A 15,265-nucleotide genomic window follows, 5' to 3' on the forward strand; every position below is an offset into this window, starting at 1 on the left:
TGGAAACTTTTGGTTAAAACTCAAAGAAACTATTTCCTACCCATGGGAAAAGAGGAAAATATTGTTCACTCAAGCAGGAAAGCTAGATCCATCATGGATACTTGCTCATGTATTCATTCATTAACTTCTGTATTTATTCATTTATCTCAGAATCAACTAGTACCAAAAAACTATGTTGGCCCTGAATGGGCCACAGAGGTAACTCGATACTGAATCCTGTTCTTAGGGCTTAATTATATCTTCATATGTTGAACTTAATTTAGAATCTCATACAAAAATTATTACATGGAAATAACTGTAGGAATATTTTGAGGACATTATCCTTCATATCACAAAGTCCTGTTTTTATAGAGCTCCTAGGAGAAATTTCAGAGGTAAGAACCAAGAAAATATGCTTTCGGGGGTGCTTGGGTGGCTCAGTCAGTTGAGAGGCCTGACTCTTGATTTTGGCTCAGGTCGTGATCTCACAGTTCAGGGGATTGAGCCCCACCTTGGGCTCTGTGCTGACAGCTCTCCCTCTGCTCCTCCCCTGTACTTTCTCTCTCTCTCAAATACATAAGTAAACCTTAAAAAAAATAAAATAAAATACTTTTTTTCTAAGCAGAAAATATGTTGTTTCTTCCAACTAGTTTATCTTTTCCAAGTAAGAGTGAATTTTGCCATTGCATTTACACCTCTGCTTTTAACTTATTAGTCTCAGACTGAAATTATTTTGGCCACTAAGAGGCACCAAACAAAACCTATGTCTCCCTTCCAGGAATTACATACTCTTTATGGTGTACCTTTTGGATTCTAATTTGTGCTTAGTATATCAAGTTTTCCATTTTTTACTTTACCTCTATTTCCTTATTTTCTTTATATTGTGTTTTAGCTCAACAGCTCTATAAGCTATGTGTAAGTGTCTTTCTGAAAAAACAAAACAAAAAACAAAACAAAACAAAACAAAAAAAAAAAACAAGGTATGTATTTAAACCAGAATGAGTGAGGGGGGAGAAAAGGAAGATGGACAGAAAGGAAAGAGGAAGAGAGAATTTTGAATTTAGAAGGAAGTTTCAGAATTCACTTCTCCCAAATTTGCCCCAGTGCAGGAATCTTTTTTACCAGTGTTCCTAAATGGCATTCATCTGCTTTCCTCTTGAATATTTGTATAGGTAAGAAAATCATTGCCCCCCTCCTTCCACAACAGCCCACACCATCAGGGGAGAGAACTCAGATTATCTGTAAGTTTATCCTTCTGTTAGGTGAAATCGGCCTGTGACAAAAATTTCATTGCCAACTTCAAAGTCTTGAGTTTTATTTAGATTCGTAAACACAGGGAAAAATAAACAGCATTTTCTTTTTTTGTTTTCCTTTGAGATGCCATGAAGCCCGAAACCCAGTTGTGGAATAAGAGGTGTTAATAGGATCTGGAGGAGAGGCACACAGTTTGATATTCAGAGACAAAGACAGGCTTGCTGGGCTGTTTCCTCTATCAGATCTTCATTACCAGCCACACTGTGTCATTACTCACAAGCTTTAATGTCAACATGCGGCTCTGACATCCCTCCCCGGCCCCTCTTTCTAGAAATAAATGCTATTGATCAGCAGTGGCCATATCGAAAGCTGGCAGGAATGCATGAGCTTATTAAGTTTCTTTATTAAAGTTGAATATAATCTGGAAAGAAGAGTTGATTCCCCTTGGATTTATGGTCATTTATATTTTCCCTTGTAATCCTCCATTTGTAACATTTCATTACACACTGTCTAATGGGGTTTGGGGATATTTTTGTTTGGTAAAGGATTTTTGTCATGCTGCTTTTTCTCAATCATTAAAACCTCAGGAGAAGGTCTGTAGGGAAGGATACAAAGTGCAGCTGTGGATATCTACAGGCTTAACATGTGGTCAATTATATTTGCTCTAATTTATAAGGCGATTTGAGACTGAATTTTAGATCCAAAGAATTTAACCGTAACATCATAACATTCATCCCTTTGTGTCCTTATGTCCTGTAAACTCCCTGCTCCCCCGTGTCTCAGATTTCTTCATGGCCTTACTTTTTCCTGTAGTTTTTGTTTGTTTGTTTGTTTTTGTTTTTAGATCAGGCCTCCTCTTGAAATTTCCTGAGAGCCTCCTGTTTTGTTTTGTTTGTTTGTTTGTTTGTTTGCTGCCAGATTCTCCTCACACTTTGCCTCTGTTCTTCTTTTATCTTTCTCGGGCAGCCCAAGTGATCCTTCTAAAATGCAAATCTGTCAGTATCACCCCGCCATTCTTCAGTAACCTCTCATTATAATGAAGATCAAATCCAAATACACTGCCAAACTCATAAAGCCTCACCCTTATGAGAATGCCTTGCCTAATTCTTTGGCTCTGTATTTAACCAATCCACCTGACCCTGCCCATCGCACGTCTTACCCTTCTGCTTTGACAAACTTCTCACCATGTTCTTAAACGTCTACTAGGCTGCACCCATGACAACATATCCCTTCTTCATCCAGCTAATTTGTGTTCACTCTCTGAGAGTCACTATTTTTTTTTTTCTAGGACGTCCTTCCTGCTCTAAGTGTGTCTACCCTGTGTGTCCATGGCACGACTGCCTCTCTACCACAATACTTAAGCCACGTTCAATCACAATTATCCAATTACTTCAGTTTTAACCACTAAGTGCTTTGAAGATGGAGCCTGTATCCTTATAATTCCTCTGTCTGTAGTTCTGGCTCTATGCCTGGCACAAAGTAGGCATTTAATAAAGTTCCATTGAATGATTGAGTGAAGGAATGAATCAATAAGACATGAAATAAAATCAAACGGAGCAAATAGTGTGGAACTGGTAATGTCTGTCAAAGAATTCCCGGCTTCAGAAAGCAAGGGTTGCGATGTCAGAAAAAAAACCAAAACAAAACAAATTGAAATGGCATGTTATAGAGACGTGTGGTGCTTAGAACTTTATATCTAGAAAGAATGTCAGACGTTCACTACGGCGTTCAAATGAATCTAGTTCAACCTCTTCAATGGATAGTTGCAGAACCTAAATGCTGAAAATGTTCAGGGACTCCCAGGGTTGCAGAACCACGCCCTCAGAGCTAGAGCACAAGGGTTTTAATCACTGTGGATGTATGACTGTGAAGAGCTGCTTATTTCTTTTTTACCAGAATTGCGATGGTATATGGTGTGTGCTATCGTCCTAAAAATATATATTACTCAGCAACCCATATGGTTAGAGGCAGGAGTTCTAAAAGAAGACTGTTCAAACCACAGGGTTCTCTAAGTTTTCAAGTTTCACTGGGGAGAATTTCAACATTTCTCTGAAATATACTTTTTGACTCATCATGAGTTAGGAATGCATTAACACCCCCACAAAATGTAACCAAGAAAATATGTTTCACCTGGAGGTGTGTAGTCTAATTAAAACTGAATAAAACCTGAATATCTCAGTTTCTTCGTAATACTCATTTTCCCTTCTATTCTAAGGATAGTCCAATTATCTACTTAGGCCTTTCCCTTGATTGCTGAGTATCGGGAGATAGTTAAATTTCTCAGTTCTGGGGGGGCCATAGGGATAATTTTGAGCAAGAATTCTCCTGGCTCATTAATGGTAACGTTGGAGGCACTAGAGAACTTTTCAATATGCTGACTACTAAAATAGGCGTTAGGCATTACTTCTCAAGACGATTATACAGATTTACTGGAATGTCGGTTTGGCTGAAATGATTACAGCTGGAAAGTGTATGCTGATAGGAAGCTATTATATATAGTCGGTTACTTGTTTCTTTACCCAATAATAAATGGAAATAAAAAGAGGTGATCATTATAGAATAAATGTCATTTATTTGGTAGACATTTGCTTTCTAAAAATGGTGTGGAAAAACTGATAAACCAGTGCTGCCTCCAAGTCATAAAAGGCTCTTTGGTTGTAACCAGGTCAATGCCCCTTGGTAGAGTGTGATCTCCTCATTTCTCAAGTCTGACATTCTGGAAAAAGACTGCGGCATGAATTGAAGCCATCAGTAGTTTTTGGCCCCCTTGGTGCCCTAATGGAAACTTTTGTGAGGGCACCAGATTATTAGACTCGTGGGTGATAGCTGTTGTGGGCATAGCCATCTCTCTCGCTTGCCATGAACAGAAGTTGTCACTAATGCTACAGAAGAACCCTGGAGATTGAGCAGTGTCCTAAACGAGGTCTCTCAAAGACCTTTGCGCTCAGAGACAACCCATGTGAATATAATTATAGGATTTGAAGGCCCAAGTAAGAGATCATGAGTCAGCAAACTAATGGAAGGTTCTGAGGCCCCTTCTAACATTTGAATGCTGGATAGCAAGCATAGGTGGCCAGATATGAAAACTGGAAATGGGAGGGTTTCTAACTGATATTAAGTCTCACAGCTGCTCAGAGGCAGCTCCTCCACTGGTTGCCAGGGCCCAGAAGGCAACAGCTCTCTTTAATTCTGCTGTAAACACTGTGATCTGTCAATCAGCGAATTATAACTTATAATAAGACTTAGCTATATATAAAGAGAGATCATCAAAATGTTTTTACTAGAAATCGCACTATTCAAAAATGCTGCTTATGTACCTATACATCCTACTTATATACTAACACGCTAAGTTTTTGTCACTCTTCTATTCCTGGTGCATGGAAAATATGAATCTTCCTGAAATGCAGTTTTCTATTAACAACGTTACATAGGAAAATAATACTAAAACTAGAGTTATAACCCGTTATCTAATTTTGTTTCTTTTGCCAAGTTGCTCTATGACCTTGGATAAGTCACCCTACCTTTGTAGCTCTCTTTCTTTATCTATGAAATTAGGGAAGGTTGTTAAAATGTGTTCTTAGGAGCCTTATGGCTTCTTTAAAGTTGTCTTCGGACAAGGATGCAGCCATTCTATTGCAACTGGTGCTTATCATGATCTCTCAAAGAAATCAGCCATAATATCCCTTTTCTATACTTTTCTGGCAAATTATTCAGCTACATTTGCCTCTTAAATGCTCTCAACCTGGTGGACAGTTTGAACGTCCGCATTTTATGGAAATGAGTGAGTTCCTTAAACCATAGACATTTTTCTGCTAGGCTGAATTGTTAAGGCTTTTTAAAAGTTCTAACTTAGGTTATTTCCCTTCCTTCAGTGATTGATTGGCGATGGTTGAAAATAAAATTAGAAGGTGTCCCCCAACTGTGAAATGACTCATAAGTAAGGTTCAAAGTGTTCTCTTTTGAAAAGTTCTTTGATTAGAAAAGTGCTTTATTCCCTTAAAATATCTTGGATGAAATGTCCAACCCACTTAGAATGATCTAATATTAGAACTAGAAGGGACTTTAGTTTCACTTTCTACAAGCATCTTTTTATGGATGTTAAATTTGAGGTCCAGAAAAATGTTCCTGGCTGGGGAAGGGGAGCAAACCAATTCTACAGTGTTCTAAGCTCTTCACTAATATTTATTTCTTATATTTGTATAATATTTTAAGGTTTACAAAGCATTTTCTTATGTAATACTTAATTTCATAAGCATCATGAGCCAGTGAAGAAGGTAAAACAGTTATAAGTAATCTGGTTTTATGTTAAAAAAAATAATAATTGGCAAAGTCAAGAAGAGAATTGAGACCTTTTGCTTCAGACCAGTGTTATCTCTACTCACTGATCTGCCTTAACTTGTAAATTCAGTTATTAAAAAAGAATAAAATATTTGGCGCTGTGGTATTTTGAACTATTTCTTAATCAGATTGATCCTCTTTCTAATAGAATTATCAGCAGTGATATGAAAAAAAATATTTTACAGGGGAAGAGCATGATCCTACAACAGTGAAACAGAAGCATAAATATCTCTGTATGTTTCTTTCCATATTTGTTACCTGAATGGTAGTTAATAAAGAAGAAAGGCTAGGACAACCACAGTGATAGAAGTCAAGAGTCTTTCATAAGCTGCTAGACTTCATAAGGGGAAAGAGATTGGCCCTGATCAGTGACCTAACTGAAACTTTTGTGAGTTCACCAGAGTATTAGGCTCATGGGGAGATAGCTGTGTGGGCATAGTCCTCTCTTCAGCTTGCCAAGACACTTTGGAAACAAAGCAGACATGGCCGTTCCAACTTCTTTCTAACACTTTGCCAGAAGGTGATACAAAAAGTTATGAATTAATGATTCATAAAAACATAAACCTGGCAAGCAGAATATGTAACGTAAAACTAAGCTCTAATTGGGCATAGATTATAGAGCACTACCTGAGCCATGGCATGCCAGAATTAGATGTTCAGCATGTATCATAGAAAGGGATGAAGGAAGGCAAATTGAATAGGGAAGAGAGCTTTTCCAAGCCAGGTTGGAAGTCACCTTCTGTCTAGCACAAATCCCACAGCGTGAAATGATGGCTAAGCAAAATAAAGAAGGAAAAGAAGCTACCATTCCAACGAAGGGCAGAGATGGCTCTTATCACTAGCCTCTCCCACCCGACACTGCCTTTAAGCTATGATGTGTGAGCAGTGGATTTCAGAATCACCCACTCATTCCAGAAGGGTCTTATTTCCTCCAAGTCTGGAAAGACTGAATTGATGGCTTTATATATCAAGGGGTTAGAGCCATATAACCCCTTATAGGTTCCAAAAGGGACTCTGATGAAAAAGAAGATCACGCCAAATCTTATGCTCCTATGAATAAAGGGATGGTAGCCAAGCTATTGCAATTTACAAAACATTTTATTTACTTTATTAGGCAACTTGAAGATCAAGCATATGAAGTAGCCAAGGGAAATATGGCTTTAATTTACAGACGAATAACATGAGACTCAGGAACATCAAATGATTTCCCCAGGGCCATAGATGAGTATCAGGATGACACTAGACCTAGGTACTTTGATTAATAATTTATGAGTTTTTCCATTATCTAAGTCTCCTCTCATTTGGGACAGAATTTGTGTGTCATAATCCATCCATTCATCATTCAGACACTATGTGTTGTGCACTAGGTCAGGCGTAAATAAGTCTTCACTCAGTAGTAAGAAGTATATGGTATTTAAATTCTCCTGATATTATGTAGAAAAGAAAATTTCTTGTAAAGCTGTGTTTTCACTTTCTGCTTTTTCCTTAATTTGCCTCTTAGACACATAATTATTAGTGGATTGATTTACCCATTTCTGGGCCTAGGAAGATACATAAGAATCAGAGGCATATACCAGAGTGTTGACCTCACAAAGCCCAAAGTTGACTTGTTCTCCAAGGAGAATATAAACATACACAACTTGGTGGAAAACAAGCTTTTCTGTAAACTACTATGGACTAAGGGGAAAAAGTACTTGGGATATTGGAAGGAAAAATCCATGTATCTCTTCCTACACTCTAGTTTCAGCCTATACAAAGAGAATTCAGACTTACACTCAACTATCATCACTGTTTCTCTCCAAAAGAGGAAGAATGGTTGCTTAGAAAATAATGTCATGGTATTTACTGAGCCATTTTTTAATGGGTAGGATTAATTTGCCCCAACACTTTAATCTACCTCTTCAACTTTGTCTTTTTGCTCTGAATGTCAATGTCCTGGCCTGTCTTCTGCACCCAGTGTCTTGCTTCTTTTCAGTTTGAGGGAAAGAAGTGGGAAGTACAACTTAAACCTCTGGCTCAAGACATGTTTCCTAATCTATCTTTTACTGGAAAGCCTTAACTTAAGGGTGTCAGAGTCCTTGTAGTGATTAGTAAATTAGTACTTGTTTTTGCCATTTGTTGAGAGATCACGTGTACTCATATTAACTCAAAGTACTGCATTTAAATGAAAGGAATTTAGACCCAAGTCTCCATAGCAATTACTCAAGAGCCAAGATGACCACAATCCCACCTTGTAAGTTTTCAGAGCTAGTAAAAAAAAATTGTCACAGGTTATATGGGGATCTTACAAGTACATGTTGAATGGAAAGAGAAACAGAGCTAAAATTGAGAGAGCCCAGAAATGAGAAAAACGATTCTATTCAAAGAGTAAATTTCATAATTGAAAATATATTGTCCGAAGGCATATATTTAACCAAATCCGATCATAACCAGTGCTGTTCTCTAAAGAGTCCAGACTGCTGTGTACCAAGGGTACTAATGTGGTACTGCTACTAAGAGTCTAGAAGTGAATGGTACTTGAAGCCAGGAAAGGACATGGGGAGTAGTTCCATGTGGTCTCTCTCTGTTGAATGGCTGGAGGGGTAGGAATAGGATCTAGGCCTATAGGAAATATGAACGCTTAAAAGAGACAGTGTGATAGGATCTAGATAAAGGAGCCACAGTCTGGGTATGTCCTCAAAATTTACAGCAGTGAAATTAATTTCTGGGGGGCAGAATGGTGTCTGGACAGCCCTCAAACTCATATATTGCCATTTGCTTAGTCTGTGACCATGATCTTCCTTTTTCTCACCTCTAAACTGAATACACTATCCTATAAAACTGCTGTAAGGATTAAAGATTATGCACAAAAAACATTGGACTTAGAGCAGGCTCTAAAGAAATGTTAGCTGCTCTTGTTGTGTGCTTGTTGATGTTATGGCTTTTTCTTTTTTATCACAATCATCACCTCATTTTCATCATTATTAGTAAGTCCCCCACTCCTTTCTTCCAATTATAGAGGCTCTTTCTTTTGGCCTTCTGAGACTCTCAGTGTTATTATAAATTGGTTCCCAGTTGCTTCTAACATCAAAGTCTTTGTCCCTGACTACCTTGAGGCCCTGAGTCATCAAAGAACTTCATCAAAATGCCTCAGATGCCTTCTCTTTGAGAGAGGTGATGAGGTGCCAGTGGAAGGATTCAGCTCTCCACAGGGAAGGACTAGTCATCAAATGGTAGACCTAGAGGGGTAAACACAATCACAGGACAACCAAGAAGATTCTGGCTGGAAAGAAAAAGATGATCACAAGACCCTTTTATCAAGGCACGGAAGTATATCTTTTTTTCCTTCTCAACACAATCATGAAACCACGAGCTAGTTCAAAACAACAGAAGAGAATCCCAAATGGGTGTACACATATTAGACCAAGCTTTTGGAATTTCTAAGCTATTTTGGTCACAAAGGCTAAAAGAAAGGCTTCTCCTTATTTAAGGGGTATGAATTAAGAAGAAATTTTTGAGTGTGGAATGTGTTCTCCGTTCTGCCGTAATGTCCGTGCTGTGAGTCGTTAGCTTCCCAGAGAAGAAGAGATTGTCTATTTCCCTTTTTGGGGGGGAGGGGCTTTCTTGCTATTGCAATTTTATATTTGATTTTGTGATTATTGTCTCTCTATTCGGTTAGACTATAAGCTCCTAAGGTACAAAGGATCATGGCTGCCTTTCCCAATTAGATCCCCAAAGTCCTCTGTTTTAAACACTTATGCGTGATGAGGGTCCAAGTACTGACATCCTCTGAGATTCTGCTTTAGAACCTAGAGATAAAAACTGAGATGTACTTGTTGTGAAAATTCAATGAGATTGTGTCTGCAGTGTTCCCTGGAACTCAATGAGTACAATCTTTTCCCTCTCATTCTGGTTCTAAACAAAATGGCCCTAGGTTGGCGTATGTTATACAGTATACAACAGGTTTCTAAATATTATTGCATTGAATTCTTATAACAGTTCTGTAAGGGGTGCAGAGAAATGGATCCTGTCCACATTTTATCCTTTGGGAAAGAGAGAACCCATAGGTTTATGAACAACCAAGTCATGGGCCAGAATTCCATAGCATGGATCTTCTAGCTCACAGTTTGTTGTTTCTCCCCCTGAAATAGAGCACTGCTTAACAGTAGTGCAGGAACTGTATTCTATTCACTTTAGAATTAAGAAAATAGTCACTCAGGTCCCTCTGAGCCTGAGTTTTCTCATGAAGGGTGAAGACTGAAATAGTACTTCGTGAGATTATTAGTTGTGAGGATTAAATACCTACAATCAATGATGCTGGTCCACCTGGGATTTGAAACACTAGGTGCTCACAAAAAGTTAACTTCTTTCCTCTAACTTAGTTTTTACTTTGTTCACAGGGCAAATCTGCAACGAAGCTGAAATAGATATATCCTAAAATGCCTTTGAAATAAGTCTGTTCACCAACATTGATGTTTGGAGGCAGAAAATGGAATGAGCTGGTCAAAAGGGAGGGCTTTGCACTGAAATCCTGCCCTGCCACTTATTTCACAAAACCTTCTTAACCTGAGACTCAGTTTCTTTGTAATAAAAATGTATGAAAGTATCTAGGTAGTACCTGGCACAAACAGGGATTTTGTAAATTTTATAAATGGTGGTTATTACTACTGTCACAACTGGTGTTTCATCATCACTGTACTGTCATTATCATTATTTTCAATACACGGAAGGAGCATTTGTTCAGTTTCTTTCTAAAATTATCAGTGCATTAAGCATTGCATTAGTTTCCTAAGACTATCACACAAAGCACCGAAACGAGGTGGCCTAAAATAATAGAAAGGTATTGTCTCACACTTCTGGAGGCTAGAAGTCTGAGATCAGGGTGTTGGTTTCTCTCCCCAGTGGCTTTAAGGGAGAATCTTTCCTTGTCTTTTCTAGCTTCTGGTGTTGGCAGGTACTCCTTGTAGACGTATCGCTGCGATCCTTGCATCTGATGTCAAATGCCTTTCTTCTTGCTCTCTGTCTTCACATGATCTTCCTTCTTTGCATGTCTATTTCTACATTCAAAATTCACCCAATGAGGACACCAGTCATATTGTACGAGGGCACAACCAAATGACTTCACCTTAGCTAGTTGCATCAGCAACAACCCTGTTTCTACATGAGGTCACTTCTTGAGGTACTAAGGTTAGGACTTCAACGTATCTTTTGGGGGGGACACAATTCAACCCATAAGAAGTACCCTTTAATATTTTTTTTCTGGATTCTCAATGACTTCTGAATTCACTTAGATGATTTGAATTATTCCAGCTAAAAATGAGGTCGCTTCATATTGATTTCTGCACTTAGGAAAATCAAACTGGATCTCGAGGGAGCTAATGAAAATCAGAGTGTGATTTTCAGATGGTCACAAATAGCTAGGAGATTTCTGAACAGTTGTGAACAAATGGGAGAATCCTTCAGATCTGTGTTCAGGAGAAACATTGTGTCCCATCTCAACTCCAGCAGAAACAAAAATTGCAGTAAGTGAGTGAAAGAGTCAGTATCTAACTATACACCTGACTCTATCCGGGTAAGTGAGCACAGTAAAGAGAGTTTGAGAAGAGAATCAGGATCTGAGAGATTGAAAGTCACCTACAGACCACTGAGTTCGGCTCCTAATTTTGTTTTTTTTTGTTTGTTTGTTTTGTTTTTTTTTAAGTTTATTTATTTATTTTGAGAGAGAGCTGGAGAGGAGCAGAGAGGGAGAATCCCAAGCAGGCTCTGTGCTGTCAGCCCAGAACGCTATCTGGGGCTTGAATTCATGAACTGCAAGATTATGACCTGAGCCAAAATCAAGAGTTGGACACTTAACCAACAGCCATCCAGGCACCCCTCAGCTCCTAATTCTAAATGAGTCCCATTTCTTCCTGTTGTAGAAGTGATGGGATGAGTAATGGAGAAGACAACTGGAAATGTCAAATAGGGTTAATACTATAAATAAGAAAATAGTGTTGGGAGCCAATGCGATACTCCACTCTGAGGCAAAAAGGAGGCTAGCAATTACTCTGTTTCCACATGTTGTAGGGAGAGGGGAAATGATTACAGAACCAGGTGATCAGAAAAGAAAGGGAATTTTAAACTCTGGTGCGTTGGAAAAAGATTAATAATGCTTTGTCTTATCTCCATTCTGGTTATAGGCATAAAAACAAAAATTAGGTACCATCACCCCTTAAATTTTTATAATCTTCACAGAATTTGAATGAGGGGGACACTCTGGTAGGCAGGATAATGGGCCCCCACAGATCTCTGGATGCTAATCTGTGAATATGCTACCTGTGAATAGGCTACCTTTCATGGCAAAAGAGACTTTGCAGGTGTGGTTCAGAATCTTGAGATAGGGAGAATAGCCTGGAATATCAGAGTGGGACAGTGTAAGAGCCTTTACAAGAGGGAGGCAAGATGGTCAAAGTTAGAAGAAAAAAAAAGATGTGGGGCACCTAGGTGGCTCAGTCTGTTAAGCGTTCAACTCTTGATTTCAGCTCAGGTCATGATTTAATGGTTCGTGAGTTTGGCCCCACATGGGCTCAGTGCTGACAGTGCAGAGCCTGCTTGAGATTCTCTCTCTCTCTCTCTCTCTCTCTCTCCTTCTCTCTCTGGCCCTCCCCAACTTGTGCTCTATAAATAAATAAATTAATTAATTAATTTTAAAAAGAAAAAAAGATGTGACAATGGGTGGGAATCAGATGGGTGGAATCATGTGTTTTGAAGATAGAGGAGGGGCCAGGAAGCCAGGAATGGAGGTGACATCTGGAAGCTTGGGAAGCAAGGAACGAGGTTCTCCTTTAGAGACTTCAGAAGAGATGCATCCTTCTGACACTTGGGGTTTAGTCTTCCAACCCCCACACTGTAGAAGAATATGTTTGTGTTGTGATAAACCGCTAAGTTTGTGATAATTTGCTTCAGCAGCTATAAGAAACTAATACAAGGTCATTTGGGGAGGAAGGTACATTTTAAAAAAGAGTAAATGAAAGGACACAGGATTTGCACGACTTAATTTCACATACTTATTAAATGGCAAGGCAGTGTCTTCATTTAATCTGGCTTTTATTTTCGTTAATCCACCCATACATACTTATTGAATACCAAGGATGCACCCAGCACTGCTCACTGGATTTCTTACTTTAGAGACAGTGAGGGTGTCTAAGACACACAATTGATCTTGAAAGGCTTTTGAGTCATCCATCATTGAAGTATACCCTAGGTGGGAAACTAGGAGCTCTTAGTTAGGAGGTTCTTTTGACAAAGGAAGAGTAAGAGGCTGGCTGCAAAAGAAGCAGGGCTAGTGGCTCAGGTCTCGATCTGGGCTGCACAACAGACAGGAAGGCTTGCTGTCTGTCCTCCATGGGTAGGGAATCGGGCAGATCAGGAAGGATGCTCTGTCCAGGAATCAAGGCAGTATATTACCCCTTCCTTATGCTATCCCTCAGGTACCTGTATCTAGTAGATAGAGTGTGGGAAATGGAGGAACCCAAAAACATGGCTCAGGAAAGAAATCATTTGCCCTTGGACACCGCTTGGACTTGCTTGGAGAACTCAGATCCTCCTGGTTCCTGGATTGGTGCTCCACTCTCTCTCCACCAACCCCCTCCCCCCCCCCAACTCCACAACCTCCAACCAAAAAGCACTTAGCACATGTAGTTCAGAGGTTGTAATGCGCCTAGTTGAATTTCTGGCTTTTCCACTGAGTAGCTGTATCCCCAGACAAATGGTTGAACTTTCCCAATCATTTTCCCATTGTGAAAGACAGGTGTGAAAGCTGTTGGAAATTGAAAGCTATTTTACCTGGTAGGAGTTAATTGTGCTAACCCTGCTGGGACATTGTGTGCATTGCTTTTTTTTTTTTTAATCTTACAATAACTCCCTTTATGAGAGGTGAGAATTTTATATCTATTATGTCTTTTTTTGAACTATCTTTATTCTTAGTAAATATCTCCGTAAAATCAAAATATTATCTGTCATCAACTAGTAATACTAGTAGCTAATATTTATTGGGAACTTATAGTGTGAAAGTTGCCAAATGGAGTATAAGATATGTATTATTATTATACCTCACAACAGTTGAGCAAGGTAGGTCGTATCATTACCTCCATTTCATTGATAAAAAAGTGAGGCTCCAAAAGGAAAAGTTTACCTGCACATTTATGTCAGATTGTGTTGGAAAAAGGGTTGTAACCAAGGTCTTCTGACTCCCAAACTATATACCTTATCCAGTGAATCATGCTATTACTTGAAAGTGAGAGCTTACTTTTCTTTAATTTTGGAAGCCCAAGACATAGCCTGATTCAAAGCCTACAACAGATATTTAAGAATATTTATTGAAACTGAATTTTCACTTTGAATTCAGGCACTACCTTTGTATCAAGCTGGCTTGTACATTACAAATGTTTGAGACAATAGGTCACCAGGAAGCACATGGAAAAAGTAACCACTCCCAGGCTCTAAAATTACTGTAAGGAAATGTAAATTGAATGCATCCTCTATGGGTTTGTCCCATTAAGAAAACTCTGAAACATAAATTCCAAAACTATTGAATGGATTGCTGTGGGTCCCTCATTTTGATAAGGCCACGTGTCCCTTCCAGCAGTTTCCAACACAGTGGGAGAACACTAATATATAAGCACTTTACCCCCAACAGACATTTTTCCCTGGAGACACATTAACCACATGAAGCAAGTGGTCAATATCAATTGAATGGAGACTGATGTTTCTATCTCAGAGGCAGAATGGATCCTGCCTCTAGCATGATTCCATCTTCTTCCCTCTGATGTCATCATACAACATCTAATACAGTCTTCTTCACCTCCCCCCACCTCAATCCAAATATGGCATGACAGATCACACAAACAACTTTGGCTAATTGTCATAAGCAGTGACTTTATTGACTAATTAGGTGATTGATGAATGAAGGTTCTGGTTCTAGGAATAAGCTGTTTGTAAAAGAACTAAAAGCCACTGTAGAAACAAACCACTTAGACAAGAATGCACAAAAGATGTAGGATATCTTCTTAGCTAACAAAGAAGAGATAAAGTAAATATTTTATAAAAATAATGTTTTGACCTAGCTCAAAAATTCGATTGGGGTCTTTTCTTGATCTGTTGAGAATAATAGTTTTTTTTTTTCTTTTTTAATTTTTTTTTCAACGTTTTTTATTTATTTTTGGGACAGAGAGAGACAGAGCATGAACGGGGGAGGGTCAGAGAGAGAGGGAGACACAGAATCGGAAAAAGGCTCCAGGCTCCGAGCCATGAGCCCAGAGCCTGACGCGGGGCTCGAACTCACGGACCGCGAGATTGTGACCTGGCTGAAGTCGGACGCTTAACCGACTGCGCCACCCAGGCGCCCCGAGAATAATAGTTTTAATAGGAAGAATTTGTAACCAACAGACCCGTGTGTAAAAACCATCTTTTATTCATTGGACACAACAAATAGGGCACATAGACTAGCTGGCTGCATATCAGACATCCTAGGATGAATGAAAAACAGATTCTTATGAGCCACTCAAGACTTTCTTAATCAGCATTCAGGTGGGGCAGAAAATTTCTCCTCAATGATGCCAATGTGTAAGTAAGGTGGTAACTGCTCAACTAACACCTCTTTTTTTTTTTTTTTTAAAGTAGGTAAGCATCGACAAATTCAATCTTAAGCACTTCAAACTAATCATTTTTCATCTCT

The 15,265-nt window shown here is 38.9% G+C and overlaps 1 long non-coding RNA gene across 1 annotated transcript in view; it reads left to right on the top strand.

The window, feature by feature from the left end:
- LOC122216607 overlaps positions 1–10,156 on the top strand; it is a 153,000-nt gene extending 142,844 nt beyond the window's left edge. Inside the window, exon 3 of the long non-coding RNA XR_006200990.1 lies at positions 9,951–10,156. This is a non-coding gene — a long non-coding RNA (uncharacterized LOC122216607). The remainder of the gene's footprint in view (positions 1–9,950) is intronic.
- The last annotated feature ends 5,109 nt before the right edge of the window (positions 10,157–15,265 follow it).

This window comes from Panthera leo, chromosome A3 (genome assembly GCF_018350215.1).
Source record: "Panthera leo isolate Ple1 chromosome A3, P.leo_Ple1_pat1.1, whole genome shotgun sequence".
NCBI lineage: Eukaryota > Metazoa > Chordata > Mammalia > Carnivora > Felidae > Panthera > Panthera leo.